Raw genomic sequence first — 17,858 nt, 5'->3', positions numbered from 1 at the left:
GGCCCCTGATCATCCTGGTCGCTCTCCTCTGCACCTAGGGTTGCCAGCCCTGGGTTGGAAAATATCTGGAGACTTTGGGGGTGAATCCAGGAGTGGACAGGACTTGGGGAGGGGAGGGGAGGGGAGCGGTCTCAGCAGGGTACCCTGCCATAGACTTCACCTTTCAGAGGCTGGAGGCTGGCAACCCTATCTGCACCTGCTCCATTTTGTGCACATCCTTTTTGAAGTAAGGGCTCCAGAACTGTGAAGTAAGGGCTCCAGGTACGGCTGTGTTTTGGAACCTGGATTAAACTTTAGAATAGACCTATATTCTAAGGAAGTCCCTTCCCTCTTTGCTTCAACACCTTTTTGTGCCATGTGCATAATGCACAGACTGTGCCTTGGTAAATTGAAGCAAGTAGTTTAACACCAGTCATAAAATATCACACAGTCAAAAAGCACTTAGGTAGATAAGAGATAGATCCAGATAGTCAGCCGTGTTGGTCTGAAGCAATAGAACAAATTTAAAATCCAGTGGCACCTTTAAGACCAATAAAAGTTTATTCAAGGTATGAGCTTTTGTGTGCATGCACACTTTTTCAAATACAATGGAATGGGACGTAAGGGCTGAACAGCAAATTAACATGTAAATGATGAAGATGCTTTAAGATATGTGAAAACAGAGTTAAACAACAAGCTAAGGTTATAAGGTTAACATACATAAAGCAATAAATATGTCAAAATAAGTATGAGACTCTCCATTCACTCCCAGAGCATGGAAGTCACTTAACAGCATTTTTATTTTATTTTTCGAGGTGGGAGCAGTGTATATCAGCCAAACAACCCAATATTCCTTGTATTACATTCAGTATTTGAATATACTATTCTGAAAAATAAATACACTAAAATACAGAGGATGTATAGTTCCTCTCTATGAGAATACATATGTGAGGACTGAATGAGTTAGCATATGTAATGAGATAAGAAACCAATATCCTTGTTGAGTCCTGGGGAGGTTTTTGTTTCAAGTGTTGTAATAACTTGTAATTCAGCAATTTCCCTTTCCATTCTGTTCTTGAAGTTCCTTTGTAATAAAACAGCTACCTTGAGGTCACCCATTGAATGTCCTGGAAGTCTGAAGTGTAAAGAAGTGTTCTCCTATAGGTTTCTCAGTCTTGTGATTCCTGATATCAGATTTATGTCCATTAATCCTCTGGCATAGGGCTTGTCCTGTTTGTCCTATGTAAAGAACTATGTAGATAAAAGATATTTGAGGGTCATTGACACTTGTGTATATATCTCTTGATGTAGTCATCATCAGAAACCATCATCAGAGACCATCAGAGACCAGCTGACCATGTGAGTTTCTTCTTTGGAGAAATATTGTGTTTCAGCCAATGCCAGCTGATGTGAGAATCCTGTCTGAACCTGAAGAACAAATACTTCAGACTTTGAACTAAATGTCATTGGCAGTCATACTTGCTATGACTGAACATTTACAATCAAATCAAGCCCTTCACTAGATTGCTTGATGTTTTGTTTTGTTTCTGCTTGAAGTTTGAGTCAGGAATGGGCACAAATCAGGAAAATGTGCTTCAGTTTGGTTTGCAGTTTGTGGCAGACCCAAGAACTGAACTGAACTAAAATGGCTTTATATGATCCAAATCAGTTCATTAAGCTTTTGATGTGGCAGAATGCCCCCCCCCCCCCCCTGTTTCGAAACTCCAAACTTGCAGGGGAATCTCCATCTGACTCTTCTGTACCTGCTCACCAAGTCTTCTGTTTTTTCCTTGTTATAATTCTGAATTTTCTGGAGCTGATTCCTTGCAGTTGTTGTTCTATTGTTTTGAATAGAAGCACAATGTCTGTGATGTGGATGGTCTTTGTGCTGACATGCCCACTGGAAAAAAATAGTCATGGAGTCAGGCCTCCACCGACATCAGTGAACAGTGAGAAGAGACAGAGTTATAAATCAAAACTGACTTGTTGTTTTGATGGGAAAATATGGGAGGTGAATAATTTCAGAGTTTCTTTGGCTCTTTAACAGGAGAATTAATCAGGTTCTTTGGTAACCTTTAACATGCAAAATAAAAGGTACTAAATGAAAGTTTTATGGGTTTTGAATATTTTATTGAATTAGAGAGATGGATTGAAAGTGCAGCACTGCAGTTCTAGGAAAAGAAACTGTGCTCAAACCCCATGGTTTGTTTTCATAGACCTGCACCTTTCCTCCCTGGGAAATAACACTTTTTAAGCATTATCTATTGGTTCATAAACTAAACAGATTTTCAATATACTATGACACTCCAGTTATTTCTTATTCTGAAAGAAACTTGGAAAATGAAAAAACAATCAATAATATTTCTGTTAATTACTGGATTAATGGAATAATTAATATCATTAAGTTTTAGTGAGCAAATGCTATCAGAGAATTAGAATAAGACAGGCCATCATAAATAGGAATTATCAATTTAATCTTATTGCTGTCTTTTCACCCAACCCACATTCATAATGAAAATACCTCAGTAGAACCCAAAGGGCTAACTTGCTTCACTGCAGCATGTAAAAATATAGGTTTCTTAGTTGCTAATGAACCAGTTGAATGATTTAAAGCCAGACCTTCCCTACTGAATTACTTCACATAAACCCAGAGGAGAAGCCATTTTGACTACTGCAGAAAAAAAGAAACTGGAGTCTAGTGGCACCTAAAAAATGAGCAAGTTTTGTATTCTAGCCAGGATTGCTAACTTCCAGGTAGGGCCTAGAGTTTTCCTGGCATTACAACTGGTCTCCAGGCTGCAGGGATCAGTTTTTCCTGAAGATTTCCTCCTCCCCTTCAGTGCTGGGGGGGCAGAGAGGTGAAAAGGCATTATATAATACCAATCCTGGCCAAAACCCCAAAAGTGACATCACTGCACCACATTGATGCTCTAGGAATCCAACAAATTTCTAGCTATTCCTAGAGTGTCATTTATGAACACTTGGCTGAAGGTGACATTGCTTGATGCCATTTTCCCCTCCTGTTTTCTTCCATTACTCATCTAAACAGCAGCAGGTGACTGGGAAGGATTTGTGGGAGCCCTCTTGCTAAAATCAGGAAGGGGCAATCCTTAAGGAAATGGCAGCTTTGGAGGATGGACTCTATGGTACCAAACCTCTGCTGAGCTCCCTCCTCAAATCCAGGCCCATAGCTACAGTGGGGCATCTCGGGGCCCACCCCCCAACTTACTGCCAAGGCCCCCCGGCTTCCCATCCAGCCCCCAGGCCCCCCAACTTCCAGTTTTTTATTTTATTTGTGGCGCTCTCTTGGGGGGGGTGTTGGGGGTGTCTGTGTGGCATGCCCCCCCCCGACTTATTTAAAGGCCCCCTGAATTAAAAAATCCTGGCTACGGGCCTGTTCAGATTCTACCCTTTCCAGGCACCATCCTCAAATCTCTAAAAAATTCCCAAGCCAGAACTGGAAATGTTTTTTTGAGGACTAACATCCACATTGTCATTTCTTTGTACAGAGGCCAGGGTGAGGTCTGCTGTTTCTTTTCCCCTCTGTGTCTGTTCACTCTTGGGTTTCATTGTGTGACATAGGCTTCAGTGTCCTGTGAACTGTGTGTCCTCTAAGGGCTTTATGACTTAGACTAGCCTGCATCCAAGTACACTTAAGTGGCTCAAGACTACTTTGAGGACCATCCACTCCAACTGTTTTTGTTAAGCTACTTCCCAACTCTGTGTGTGTGCACATGTGTGCGTGTGAGAAGTGCTGTCAAACTGCAACCAACTTATGGTGACCCTGTAGGGGTTTCAAGGCAAGTGAGTAAGCAGAGGTGGTTTGTCATTGCCTTTCTCTGCAAAGTCTTCCTCGGTGGTCTCCTATCCAAGAACTGATCCTGCTTATCTTCTAAGATCAGGCTATACTACATTCCACATCTCAAACCTCAAAGAGATAATTCCTGTTTCAGTTTAGCAATTATAGCTCGATCCCTAGGCAACAGGATTAAGATTTATGTTGATGAATCAATAACAATATGGGAAGAGGGAAATGGCACTTCTGAAATTATGATTAAATATCAGTCAAAAAAGTGATGATGCCTAGACAAATGAGCTTTTGATTAGCAAGTTGGTATCTGCTCCATGGCAGCTTCTAATGAACAGATGTTTTTGTTGTTCAGTCACACAGCTGAGTCTGACTTTTCGCGACCCCATGGACCACATCACACCAGGCCCTCCTGTCTTCCACCGTCCCCCGGAGTTTACTCAATTTCATGTTTGTTGCATCAGTAACACTGTCTAAGCATCTCATCCTTTGTCATCCCCTTCTTCTTTTATCTTCAATCTTCCCCAGCATCAGGGTCTTCTCCAGTGAGTGCTCCCTTCTCATTTGGAGGCCAAAGTATTTGAGCTTCAGCTTCAATATCTGGCCTTCCAAGGAACAGCAGATGAGAGGAAAGCAAATTCTCTTTTCTGGTGACCTCTGTTGCCTTTCCTTTTTAGTTACTGTAGTCTAATCTCTTTTTCTTCCCTCTCTAGCAAACTAGCATTGGATACTAATATCAACCAAGATTGGTAGCTGTGTTTGTCTGTAATAGTAAAAAAAAGTAAGAGTCCAGTACCTGATGGCACCTGGTATTTTTGGCCACTGTGTGACGTGTTGGACTGGATGGGCCATTGGCCTGATCCAACATTGACTTCTCTTATGTTCTTAGTAGCACCTTAAAGACTGACAAAATTTGCAGTAGGGAATGTGCCTTCGTGAGTCCCTGCTCTGAAGAGTCACTGTTTGCGGCCCCAGCACCAAGGGGAGGGCTTAATTTGAGCCAGGAGTTTATTAGGACTTGTCCCTAAAACCTATGAAATAATACTAACACTAAAAAGAAGAAATCAGGACAGAGATGATTCCCCCCCCCCATTGAGATGAAAGCAGAGGATGAGGGAATGCTGACAAATGGTCAAAAGCTGTCAGTTTCAAGGAGCACATTTGTATTAAACCTGTAGGTTATGCTTGAGTGTCCTGTGAATGGGCCCAAGGTAATCAGCAAGAAAAATAGTTTGTGTACCCTGGAATTCCTTTTCTTATAGAAAATAGGGTATCAGTCTGTGATGGACCTCTCAGGCCTGAATGCCTTAAAAAGCCCATAAATGTGGAACCTCTAATAGCTGCTCCCTCTAAATTAAGAGTGCCATCTTTTTTGTTGACAAGCTGTTTATGCTCTTTGAACTGCTCAAAAATACAGATCTGGAAATGTCTCTCATTGCATCTCCCTACTAGGAATAAATTCAGCTGTTGCATTTCTGTTGATCATTTATCTTAAATGCACAGGAGAGTCCAAGTTCCCAAATTCCAAGCAAAAATCCATTTCAAAATCATTTCCCTGCCCTGGGCAAAGAAGTAAGATAGTCGATGGTCTGTTATAGAAAGGCACCCACTGCAGTGTGATTGTGCTATAGTGTTTTTGGTCTATTCAGCTCCTCTAAAATTCCTCATGGTGCAGTGTGTGGTGTGCCTATTCAGTTATCACATGAGGAGCAATGGCCCCAGACTTACCTGGGGCCACATTGGTGGCCGTGGGGCTGGGAGCAAGCTAAGGGAGGTTGTAACCTTGGCTCCTAGCCTGCTTCAGGACCCCAGAAGGGCTGTTGCTTCATACACAATGCCCCCCCCTCAAATTCAGAAATAAATTGTTGAGTGATACTTCATATATATATGAAACAGACCTAAGTAAAGTTGATAATCACAAGTGGGGCATTTTAAATTGGAACACATCTAAAAACAGCCATCTAAAGACAGAGACAAACTACTGACCAGGTGTATTCAGAAAACAATTTTTTAAAAATTATTTTTCTTAATCGTTCAGCATGTATAATTCACAATCTCACATAGGTCTGAACAATATTCCTAATAAATGTCATGACCTGACCCAGTAAATACAATTTTTTTTAAAAAAATGAGACAATAGAAATGACCTGATTGCGAATGGCAGAAAAAGTTATTTTTATATTGTTTTGCCCTGCACTATAGCAGTCCCCTCGTGCTGGCTAGAGTCTTTTCACATATCAGTGACACAGATTTGATATCTGCTGGATGGGAAATAAGTATTATTGTCCCTATACATAAAAAAGGAGCAAATCTGCCCCACAAAAGTATAGACCAATCAGTTTGCTTGATATAGCAGCTAAGCTATATGGCAAATACCTGCTGACTAAACTGGAAGACTGGGTAGTTGAGACCCAAATTATCCACCCTGTCCAAGCAGGTTTCAGGAAAGGATTAAGTACCATTGATCACTGCCTAACACTTCATCAATTGGCATTTTCAGGCATTCAAGGCCCATTCAAGGCCCTATATGTAGCCTTTGTTGATCTGGCTGCTGCTTTTGACTCGATCGATAGATCCTGATTGTGGTCAAAGCTTGCGGACCTGAACATTGACAATTGCTTGTTATTTTTGCTCCGAGAGCTACATACAGATACGCATGCACAGGTCAGAGTTGGAACTTCTGGCTCTCCAACTGACAGAATTCCAGTCTGGAAGGGTTTGAAGCAGGGTTGCGTGTTGGCCCCTTTATTGTTTAATCTTTACATCAACAACATAGTTGGGACACTTTCAGGACCCCACTTCACTTTCCCCCTCAATGGGCCATCAAAAAATTTCAATCTTGTTATATGCAGATGACATGGTCTTAATTTCTCTCACGAAAATTGGTCTGAGGAGGCTATTGCATCAGTTAGGGACTTATTGTAAAGAAGAAGCTTTCACTATAAATTTTGATAAGACCAAGGTCATGGTTTTTAGGAACATGGCAAAAACCTCCTCTTGGAATATTCTTGGCATTACCTTTAGGGAGTCTTTAAACTGGCCTACTCATGCTGCTTTGGTCAAATCAACAGCACTAAGACTGGTTGGGTCTATTTTGAGCTTCTACTACTCTAAGGGAGGTCGCCTGATAGACCCGGTTCTGAAACTATACAAGAGCAAGGTTATACCCCATCTCTTGTACGGAGTCAAAGTATGGGGATGAAATGACATCGTCTTGGCCAGCCTCAAAGTAGTCCAGAATTATTTTTAAGGTACATTTTAGTGCTTCCCAAGGGGTCCCCAGCTGCCTTGATGAGAGCCGAAACTGGTATTCCTTCTCTTAAGGCTTGGGCACACCTTATAATGATCGGATACTGGAAAAGAATGGAAAATTCACATTCTAATTCCCTCAGTCACCAATCTTTTAATCTGCTCTTAGCTAAAGATTCGCGGCACCTTGACTTTCTTAACAACATATGTTCAAGATACTCTATTCCCAATGATCTTTTGGGAACTTCAGCTGATAAATCCCAATTTAGAAACTGGATTTATGACTTTGATGCTCAGCTAGACCACTCTTTGATATTAAAATCAAAAGCGGCACCATTGTACAAATTAGTTAAATCAGACTACACTAGAACTCCATACCTAATTAATATCTCTAAACACGTACTTAGAGTGTCCTTTACCTCTCTATGGTTTCAATCAATGCCAACAGCAATTTTGGAGGGCTAATTCAATCAAACTCCATTGGTCCACCGTCTATGTATTTGTGGTTCCCACGAAATTGAGGATTTACCTCACTACATTCTCTTTTGCCCATTGTATTCTAGTCTGAGGGCTAAATTTTTAGCAGGTATTTTATCTGGTCTTAGTACTGAGGGAAAAAATTCATTTTTGTTATCTGACATTGATGTATATGTCTCTTATAAAGTTTCATTATTTGCCCTTGCTGCAAAGAATATATGTTCCAAGGTGGCATCGGGAAGGGGCATTATTTAGGCTACTGTATTAAATTAGTCATTCTTTGTTACTGATCTCTGGTATTTTTTGTATATTCTGACTTTTAACCTATGGGTTGTTCATGCGCACTACAGTAGTTCTTTCCCCATTTATTTAGGAAATGAAGGATGTAATTTAAAGTTATTTAATTAGTGAAATTTAAAAAAGTGTTTAAAGTACTGTTTAGTACTCTTTAGTATTTGAATTTAGTGGAATATGATGCACGACACAATAAGGTAATGTGGGGATTTGATTGATTTTGATTTCTGGTTGTTAAAATAATTAACTTAAAAGTGTCTCAGGCAAATGTAGTATTGGTGTCTACCCTAAAGAACTAATTCCAAGTGCAACCACAGAGTTTATCATAGCCTGGCATCATGAGTTATCCCAGTTGTATCCAGATGGAATCCATTATGGAAACTGGTTCTCTTCTTCCATACATTCTGCTCAACTAGACACAAATATCCACTCCTAAATCCCAGATTTTGCGGGGCCTAGTCTTGGATGTTAAGGTGGATGACCCCAATTTGTTTGGGTCAAATACATTTTTATCTTTGCAGCTAATAATAATAAATACCAGGATCTATAAATGGTCTTGGATACCACAGATCGTCAAAGACTATAACAAACTCATCTCATAACTGACTGTCACTGCAGAAATTGATGAGAGTTTTAACTTTTGTGCTGTTGCTAACGGCAGCCTCTTTTTCAGTTTCCATGGAAGCAGATGTACCAGTGAAAAGTTTTAAGAGGCAGGTATTTTAAGGCCCAGACCTTTCAAATTTCCATGGAAAGGGCAGTAGAATATATGACATAAATAGAAGAGTTACTGTTGTTCTGCCAATTTCAGCTGTCACATATGATGCCTTGTTTCTTTATGGCAAATAAACAGTTTCTACTACGCTGAGCTGGACAAACCTTTAGAGTAATTCTTGTGTACAGGTAAAAGGCAAAGCTTGCAACTACCAAGAAAATATTATTTCATGCCTTCCATTTCAATAACAGCAAACATAAGGATGAAGAATTTCATGTTATTGAGTACTGAACCATGTCCAACATGGTGATTGCAGTCCACCTAGAGGTTCTGAGCACTATGTACAGAGTGTTTGTGTGTGTCTCTTATTAATTTCAAAGTTATGATGGATTTTGTATCATTTGTTTCCGGTTCAATTTTTTTGTTAGTACTTTCTGCAAAAACAAAGAATGATCACAATTCCCTCAATGATAATGGAAGTTTTTGGAGCCACTCCTTTTGTAGCAATCATAGGGTTGGATCCTATCAACTTTTCAGCTGATGAAAAAGGAAAGAGGACTCCCCCGAAAAAGTTCACGGGACTTCCATGTACAAAAGGTATGTGGAATGGAGGCTATAGAGAGGAGGGGGAATTGGGTGAAGGTGAGCAAAAAACCCCTGCTGGATCCAGCTCTTCTCATGCACAGTATTCACATAGAGAGGCACATGTGGCCCTGAAGCCTGGATTGTCTTGATGTTCTACTAATACAACTTCATAGGGGGAAATAGCATCTTTAAGCCAAAACAATGGCATAATTGATCTGAGATTTGGAGTATTCTATGGTGAAATATTCTTTCCAACCTTGTATACATAAGAGATTATCTACACCAGAAACATGTGTCAGTTGTATACCAGTTTAACTATCATGGCTTCCTCCAAAAGATCTTGGGGACTGTAGCTGGGTAGGGATGTTGAGTTTTCAGTGTTAGACATCATCCCTAGCCTCTTTTCAGATGTATAGTTTGTTTGTTTATGTATTTATTTAATTGATTGATTTATACCCTGCCCTCCCCACCGAGGCAGGCTCAGGGCAGCTAACAAGGTCATTTGGCTTCATGAACAATAAAACAATTTAAACAAATTAAAATAATCAGATTATTTAAAATACAACATACATGAGATGGCAAAGCTGTCCAATCGGCCATCATAACAGAAAACAGTTCCTTCAGCAAGGAGGTAACTATAAAAACAGTCTAAGGTCAGACGTGTGTATGTATGTATGTGTGTGTGTGTATTCAGTTGAAATGTCTGTTGGGGGGTCTTCTGCACATGTTTTGATCACTTTTGGGCTGTCTTTGCTTTTGTTAGCTTTCCCCTCACGTTTTCTGAGTGGCCTTTTGTGGCGATTTTTTTGTTCACTTCCAAGTCAAAGCAAATCAAAGAACAGAATAAAATCATCAGTTTTCTCTCCTGCCTTTTGCCACCCTTGATGCCAACTTCCCTGCCCACTTCAGTCATTCTGCCCATTCAACCACTTCCAGCACTGTAACCAGAAGTCCATGATTGGACAAAAACCTTTCGCACCACTTTTAAATTTCTCCCCAATTGTTTTATTTTTTTTATTCAGTGATCTGAGATGAGTGATAAAATGCTAATCAAGAATCCCCTGCACCCATGGCTGCAATTAGTGTCTTATTACTAGTCTCAAACTGCTGAATAAAAAAAATTAAAACAACCGAGGGGAAAATTAAAAAGTGGTGTGAGAGGTTTCAGTCCACTGCTGGTATTGGCTTGAAAGGGGATCAGAGAGGAGGCAAAACCCAGTAAAAACAAAAAACATTTCAGCACTGCATGCAAAGAAAATAAAGCAAGGAATCATCAGTGTGGAATGAAATTGACATACGATGCAGAGAGAGAGAGATGCTGAGATGGGAAGCCTAAGATGGATTTCTTCATCCCACCCCACCCAACCACTGAGCAAGTTACACTGGGAAAGAAATGCTGAAGGAACCAAGCTTTAATGCATTAGTGCACTAATTTGGGTGGGGTGGGGAACCATTTTCATAGTCTCTGCAAGCCTAACATTAAAATAATGATTGAGCCACATGGAACTTCAGCAAACCATCAAAGCTAAGAATCACTCAGGATCGATCCATTTGGAAGAAAGAATGCAATCGGCACACAAAAGGTTTGAAAACCTACCAAGATGATGACCAGTGTGTAGTATTGAATTAGAGAATTACAAACAGAAAACACACAAATTTGTAAGGGAGGGCAGGAAATTAGGGCATTGGTGAAAATGCCCACCCCATACCCTTGTCACCGCCCATGACCATGTCAGAAGTGAAGTCCCCACCCTAGTTAGAGAAAGTGTGATTCTTTTGATATATGTGAAGACAAAATTATACAGATTTCTAAAGACCAAAAATCTGGAGGGAAATGAATGGTGCAAATTTCAAATCAGAATCCAAATCCAGGCTTCATGAAGCAACTGCTGTGAAAATCTGGAGTAACCTGTGCATGTGTAATAAGCCAATGACTTGAAGGAAAAGGATTAAGAAGTTCCTCTCGATCATGTTGGTTTCCCCCTTTTAATTGTAGTCTTAGTTGCTGTATTTTGAAAAACAAACTTAAAGCATCTCCAGAAAAATCATAGAACTATACATAAAACAAATTTTAATAGTTTTTAAATTTTGGATATTCCCTGTACAGAATAAAATGAGGAGGGAAAGGAAAAATGCAAATAGCAGCAAAAAAATCAATGTTTTACATATATTAAGGACAATCATTAATGTAAAAATATAAAACATAAAAAATCATTACAAATCGCTATGACAATGTAAGCAGTCTAAACTACTATTTCCATATAATCTATTGTCATTATTCCCTATCTATAGGTCTATGAAGAAAGATAGATGGGCAGGGGGAAAAAGAATTCTCTTAACTTTGTATATAATTTTAAAGTAACTGAATTTTTTTTTTACTCTAAGCCTGTGGAGTAGAACTATCCTTGTTGTTCCCCCATCACTATAAATTAGTTATCTAATGCCTTGTCTTCAAAAGACTCTGTTGTTTACCATTTAATGCAACCACATATGTTTGTAAACTTTGTATTTGCACCCTGAAGCCTAAACTTCATCCCAAAAGAATTTTTTCCTCCAAATTCTATGTCATTGGCCTTAACAGCATTGAATTGCTCCTGGACCCATGCATGGCTGTGGTGGGGTCTTCACAATCGCAAATTTGCATTGGGGTGCTATAGTTGATATGGTATGGAGGACTCATCATGGCTGGTTCACAATAGGGGAAACCTATAATCAGCAAAAGCTGTGCATATTGTGGCATTATCAGCCACACGTTCACCATCCGTTAAGCAGTTACTTGACAAAAATCTCATTGATCTGTCTGCTTGCTTTTAGATGGCTTCAGCTTGGTCCATGGGTTAAAACAAGAGGTTAGAAAATGTCTCTAGGGCAAATTAAAAACAAAGAGCTAAGGATGTAGCCCTTTTATTAACACCTTATCCTGTTCCTGGGAGATTAAGGTAATTTATATGTAAACTAGCATATTTTGTTTCAATGACAAACTAGGGCTTTTCAATTGTGCTTTATTGCATGCAAAAAGCGATGGGAGCCTTAGGCGATTCTTTGCGCATGTAGCATTTTGTATTGCATTGCTAAATTTTTATTAGATTCAGCCTCACTTGGAACTTTCTGAAGTGGGAATTGCTTTAATGAGCACAGTAAGAATAACGGTACTTACTCTGCTCAGCCATTTTTGTGCAAAATAGCCACCTTAGAGGGAGGGTTACCTATGAAATGGAGCTTGCTGGATATATGCAGACATGAAGAAGAAGAGATTGGATTTATATCCTGGCTTTCACAACCCAAAGGAGTCTCAGAGTGGTTTACAAACTCCTTTCCCTTCCCCTCCCCACAACAGACACCCTGTGAGGTAGGTGGGGCTGAGAGAGCTCTTGACAGAAACTGCTCTTTTTCAAGAACAGCTGTGCCAGAACTATGGCTTGCCCAAGGTCATCCAGCAGATGCAAGTGGAGGAGTGGGGAATCAAACCCAGTTCTCCCAGATTAGAGTCCGCACAGTTAACCACTACACCAAACTGGCTCTGTGTCAGCTATGCTGCCATGGGGGTTGGGGAATTCATTCTGTGTCTTGGTAATTGCTGTTGCATTCCTATCTCTGCTGTTCTGCCTGTGCTGAAATGCTTATCACTACAGATGTGCAGGAGGAGGATGTATTGTCTGGAAGTCTCCTATGTACCGTGAGAGACTACTGCTTCCCAGCTTTCTCCACCTAACGGTTTCCTAGCTGGTCCCGCGCGCGGGAGGGTAGCTAATTGGCCCATGTCATGGGGAGGGTGTGTGCATACAAATGCCCTATATCCTATTATGTTCAATGGGTTGCCGCCATTCTTAACAGTGCCTGTGTTACCGCATCTATAGCTTTGCAATAAAAGTATAACTGTTCCTGAATGTGTGTACTTCGTTGTAAGCTGTGGTTTCTGACACTCTGTTGGAATAGTAATAGAGATAACTCTTTTGTTACTGAAAGTGTACATCAGTGAGTGCGAGTCCAGTTGGGAGCAGACAGAAAATTGGAAGACATTCCTCACACTATGAGTTCTTTAGGAATCCAGCTGTGGAATAGATGGAGAGACCAAAGACTGAAAAAAACATAGGGGACAAGAGACTGATTCTCTCACAATCAGGGATTTGGTGTCTTTTCCCCTTGTGTGGCAGCTGCCCATGATTTCAAAGATCTATGTTCTATCTTGATAGTGGTGGGGAGTCTTCTCTTCAGTTTGAACATAATCCCAGTAGTTTTCCAGCCAAGTTATTGGACAGGTCTATAACTTTAGCAACTCTGCAGAGCTGCTACCAGGTCATAGGGCCGTGCTTAGATTTATTAAGACATTTAATCTTCCTTCCAAGATGATAACTGGACTGTGCATGAGAAACTAGGATTTGCATTTACGTTTCTAATATTATGATTAGAAGGGAGCAACTAGATTGATGTTTCTGCTTTGTGGCTGTAAATTGGTTTCAATAGTTTATGAATCTCATCTGAATTTATGTTTCTGTGTAATCCAAGAATAGCAAATTGCCCTGCAGATAGCACCAAGCCCTCCAAATTATTTTCTCTGGGCTGTATTTCAGATTGATATGCTGATGCCCTGCTGTGTTTATACTCCAGGAGGGAACAATGATAGGGCAAACAGGCCTCTTCTTCCTCTTCTATCCTTGCCCTATTCCCTACTTTGGTATAAGGAGGGGAGAATAAGAAAAGCAGCACTTTTACTGACACTGTCTGGGAAAAAGAGGTGTGCTTGAATGCACAGAGTATGCTTTCCTCTGCATGCCATAGTTAGCAAGGCAGTACTATCAAGAAAGCCTTAAGAAATTAGCTTTACCTCCTTGGTCAAACTGAACAGGTTAACAATCTTTGCTGCTAGAACAAGAGGGACTAGTGACCCCTTTCACAAAAAAGCTATTCCAGGAATGATAGGTACTGCAGTCTACCAAAAGCAGCAAATGGCACTAAGAGTTTTTCAGATAGCCCTCCCTTATCCATTATCTTATGTTGTGACTATAAACATCCCAATTATACCAAATATACTAAGAGACTAGTATACCTAGTCACCTGTAATTACCCCCAATTTCAAGTAACAGTAACTGAGCAATTGGACACCCTTGATTGAAAGACTCCAACACTTGTCAATAACAGAAAGCGGAACAGAACTTTATCAAACAGACTGGCTTAACTCTACACTCCAGGCTTTGCCTTTTGTCTCCTACAGAAGTCCTTTCAATCCAAGCTTTCCTTTGACCTCTGAACCAGGAACCTCTCTCACACTAAGTGAGAGCACATTGAGCAGCTAAAATGGACCTATGCTGTGATGAGTCAAGGAGCCCCAAATGAGCTATTCAGTCCATACTTAGCCAATATTCACATGTCACCCCTACCCCATTGCCAGATGGGTCCAAGTTTCCTAACAACTGGTAGGAATTGGGGGAGCAGGGGGAGCATCAGGTGACAGTGTGATGTCACTTCTGGGGGAAAATGATGTCATTTCTCTCTAGGAATTGCCAGAAACTCTGTGGGTTATGCCATCACCCAACAGCATTTTTTAAGACTATTTTTCTCCCACTAGCTCCAGGAGTGATGGTGGGAAACAAGAACTGGGGGTGGGGGATCCCCGGCTGCTGGCAGGGAAATGACAGTTCTGTGTTCAGGTCAGCAGTCTTGTATGTAGGTAGTACTTGGTTTGGACCTAGGTGCTAATGATGGGGACAACAGATTTGGTCCATACCTTATCTTGTCCTACAGTGGCAAGGTCTGAACCAAGTGACCTTGGACCCAGTCAACAGCCGTGTGGGAGGAGGCAATGGGTGCTCCTATGCCTCTGTAGGCAATGCCAAAGGTTCAAATGATTTTCTATTGATTATTGCTGTTTTACAGGAATCTTTGGGGGAAAAGTCTTTGGAATGCCTGGTGGAGTTGGTGAGCAGTTTAAATCACTAAACACTGTTATAAAAGCAGGTGGTTTAAATCATTTTTAATTGACATGCTCCAGCCCTTGCTTCCTAGTAAAGCTAACTTCAAGAAACAGGAAACTGCAGGTGTTTTCTACCCAGGTTAAACTTTGCCAATTTCCAATTAGGAGCTGTCAATTTTCAATATTTATGGGAATCTCTCTACTTTAAAGGGATCAGTTTAAAAGTTCATTTCAGCTTCTGATTTTTTGGGTAACTCTAAATAAGCTTAATTTCTAAATAAGTTTTAATACATCAATATTGAACTATTGGAATCTATATGTAATATCTCTATATACTTGCCTTTTGTAGATTATTATTCTAAATAGAAAAGACTCTGCATTGTTAAACTGGAATAACAGAAAGCTTTGCTTAATGAATTGAATTGGTATAATGTCAGCAGTTTTAATTGGAAAGAAACTATTGGCAATTTTAAGATTTATTGTTCCATCTTGTACTTCAAAAGAGAAGAGCCTAGTTGGGGTAAAAGGACAGCTATATACAGTAACAGAAAGAAATCTCTTCTATTGATCTGATGGTGTGTATTTAAAACTTTATATTATGTTTAAGGCTGAATATGTATAAGATATTTGTAAAAGCAACTATCCCTTTATTAATTTTAAGCTCTTCTAAAGTTATTAAGCTTAAGATAAAAAGACTGTTTGCCTAAAGAGAAATAATTATACATTCTGAACTACCAGGTGTGTAGAAGACTCTGCCAACATAGAAAACATAAATCATGGACAGGTCAGAACTAACGAGCAAAGTCAGGAGATGTTCCAAAGTGTGTACTTTGAAGTTTGTTACACTAAAAAGGTCAGAAATACAACATTTGTATTATAGACTGGTGTCCCCTCTTGGCTAAAGTAAGCTACTGTGTTTTACAAATTAAAAGCTTTAATTTAAATAGAAAAGGTTTTATAAGTAACCAAAAATATTCTGTAAAATATTCTGATAGTCCAAAATGAAAACTAGATAGGTTCAGTTCATCTACAAGAGCTTTATGCCATGGGCTATTTTAAAACACTAAAAGACTTCATGTAAAGGGTTTAATTCTTTAGAATGTCATTGTAATGATATGTTTTCATATTTTGCATACCTGTTAGTGAAAATAAGTTTATCAAATGCTTTAAGATAGTTTTATATGCATGTATTAATGTGAAAGAAGACCAATTGTGTAACAGAACTGATAGATTTGATACTGAAAATGAACTCAGCCTGAAATTTCATTCGAAGATGAAAGGAGTCTGGGAGTATGCCCCCCCCCAAAGTAAACAACATTGTAAATCAAATATAATGAGCATAATGAGTACTGCACGTACATTGTGGGAGTTGAGAGGCAGCCAAGTAACATCCTGTGTGTCAAATATGTTATTGATGACTGGCCAGACAAAGAAAACTGAACTGAGCATGTCTAAGTTATGTCAGTTATGATGTAAAGTGAGGAGGAGCAAGAAGAGTATATAAGTCTGCTTTCTGTATATGCTCATAGAACACCCACACTGAATTTAAGCTGTGAGGTGCTCCTTATTCGAATAAAAATACTTTTGTTACTCCTTACTGCCTGGATGATTGTTTTAACTGTGTGGTTTATTGGCTAGCCACACAAGTCAAAGAACCATAGCGCCCTCGGGGCATTGGCAACACCTCTATCATTGTCATCAGTGTCCAGGTCTATGCTGAATAGCTCCTGCAGATCCTCCAGTACAGCAGACCATCAGGAATATTCATAATCATTTGAAAGGTTATGGTAAGGAATAAACATTATGTTTTTCATTCCTGTTCTGTTTAAGCAGAACAGCAAAGTCTGCATGTTGAATGAATTCCAGAAAGCTACCAAATTGCAGCCCCCCCCAAATAACACAGTGTGCTTGTTGTGCCACAAACATAAAGGCTGGTTGTGCCACAAACATCATCATCGTCATTATTATTTCGATTTATTAATCGCCCTATCCCAGCTTATGCCAGGCTTTTCCACTGGTAGAATAGAGGGATCCACTTCATCAGATGCTATGGTCCTTAACCCAGAATCCTTTCTCTCACAATTAAGTAGTCTGTATAGTGTTGCTATACTCTGTTCATGTTGGATGAATGCACTGTTTTGAAGCTGGGTGAGTGGCAAGGTACAAAGAGACCTTTTGAAACTAATTCTTTTTTGAGTGCTGAGAACTCTGAGGATCTGGTACAATTTGCTGCTGTGTTCCTAATTCCTTTTTTAAGCATTTCACTGACAGACTTGGGAGAGATAAAGCTTTATTTTTAAACATTAAGAGAATCACATGCTTCAGCTCTTGCTGAACTATGCTATCATAGACTTCAGGTGATAGACCACAGATTTTAAAAACTGTCACTTAAAAAAAAATGCACTGCACATTAAAAAATGAACCTGTCATGGAAAGGGCTGTAAATTTCCTGGACATGGTACCTTTCCATGTGCAGGTGAGCAAGCCTGTGATTTCTTTCCTATCCTCTGCTGTACAGCAAGGCCCTTAACTCGGTGGAAGAGAACAATGCTTTGTATGCCAATGGGGACTGTGTTTAGTCTCAAGGCATCCATATGTTTTCCCTGTCAAGTAAATAGCAGATGGGAAAGGGAGAGATTACACTGGAAAAATGGGACATGGCAGGAGGAATTAAATTCCTTTTCCCCATAACATAGTCTCAATGCAATTTGCTGCTTCTCCATGGCTGCTATTAATAGTAGTATAGTCTAGTCATGGATGTCCAAAATCTTTTTTAGCTGCCTCAGGAATGTTGGAGGGTATGATGAACCCCTGTATCTCCCCATCTGGCAGATTTTCCC

Source organism: Gekko japonicus, unplaced genomic scaffold (genome assembly GCF_001447785.1).
Source record: "Gekko japonicus isolate JY-2015 unplaced genomic scaffold, Gekko_japonicus_V1.1 scaffold1822, whole genome shotgun sequence".
Classification (NCBI taxonomy): Eukaryota; Metazoa; Chordata; class Lepidosauria; order Squamata; family Gekkonidae; genus Gekko; species Gekko japonicus.
This window is presented reverse-complemented; position numbering follows the sequence as displayed.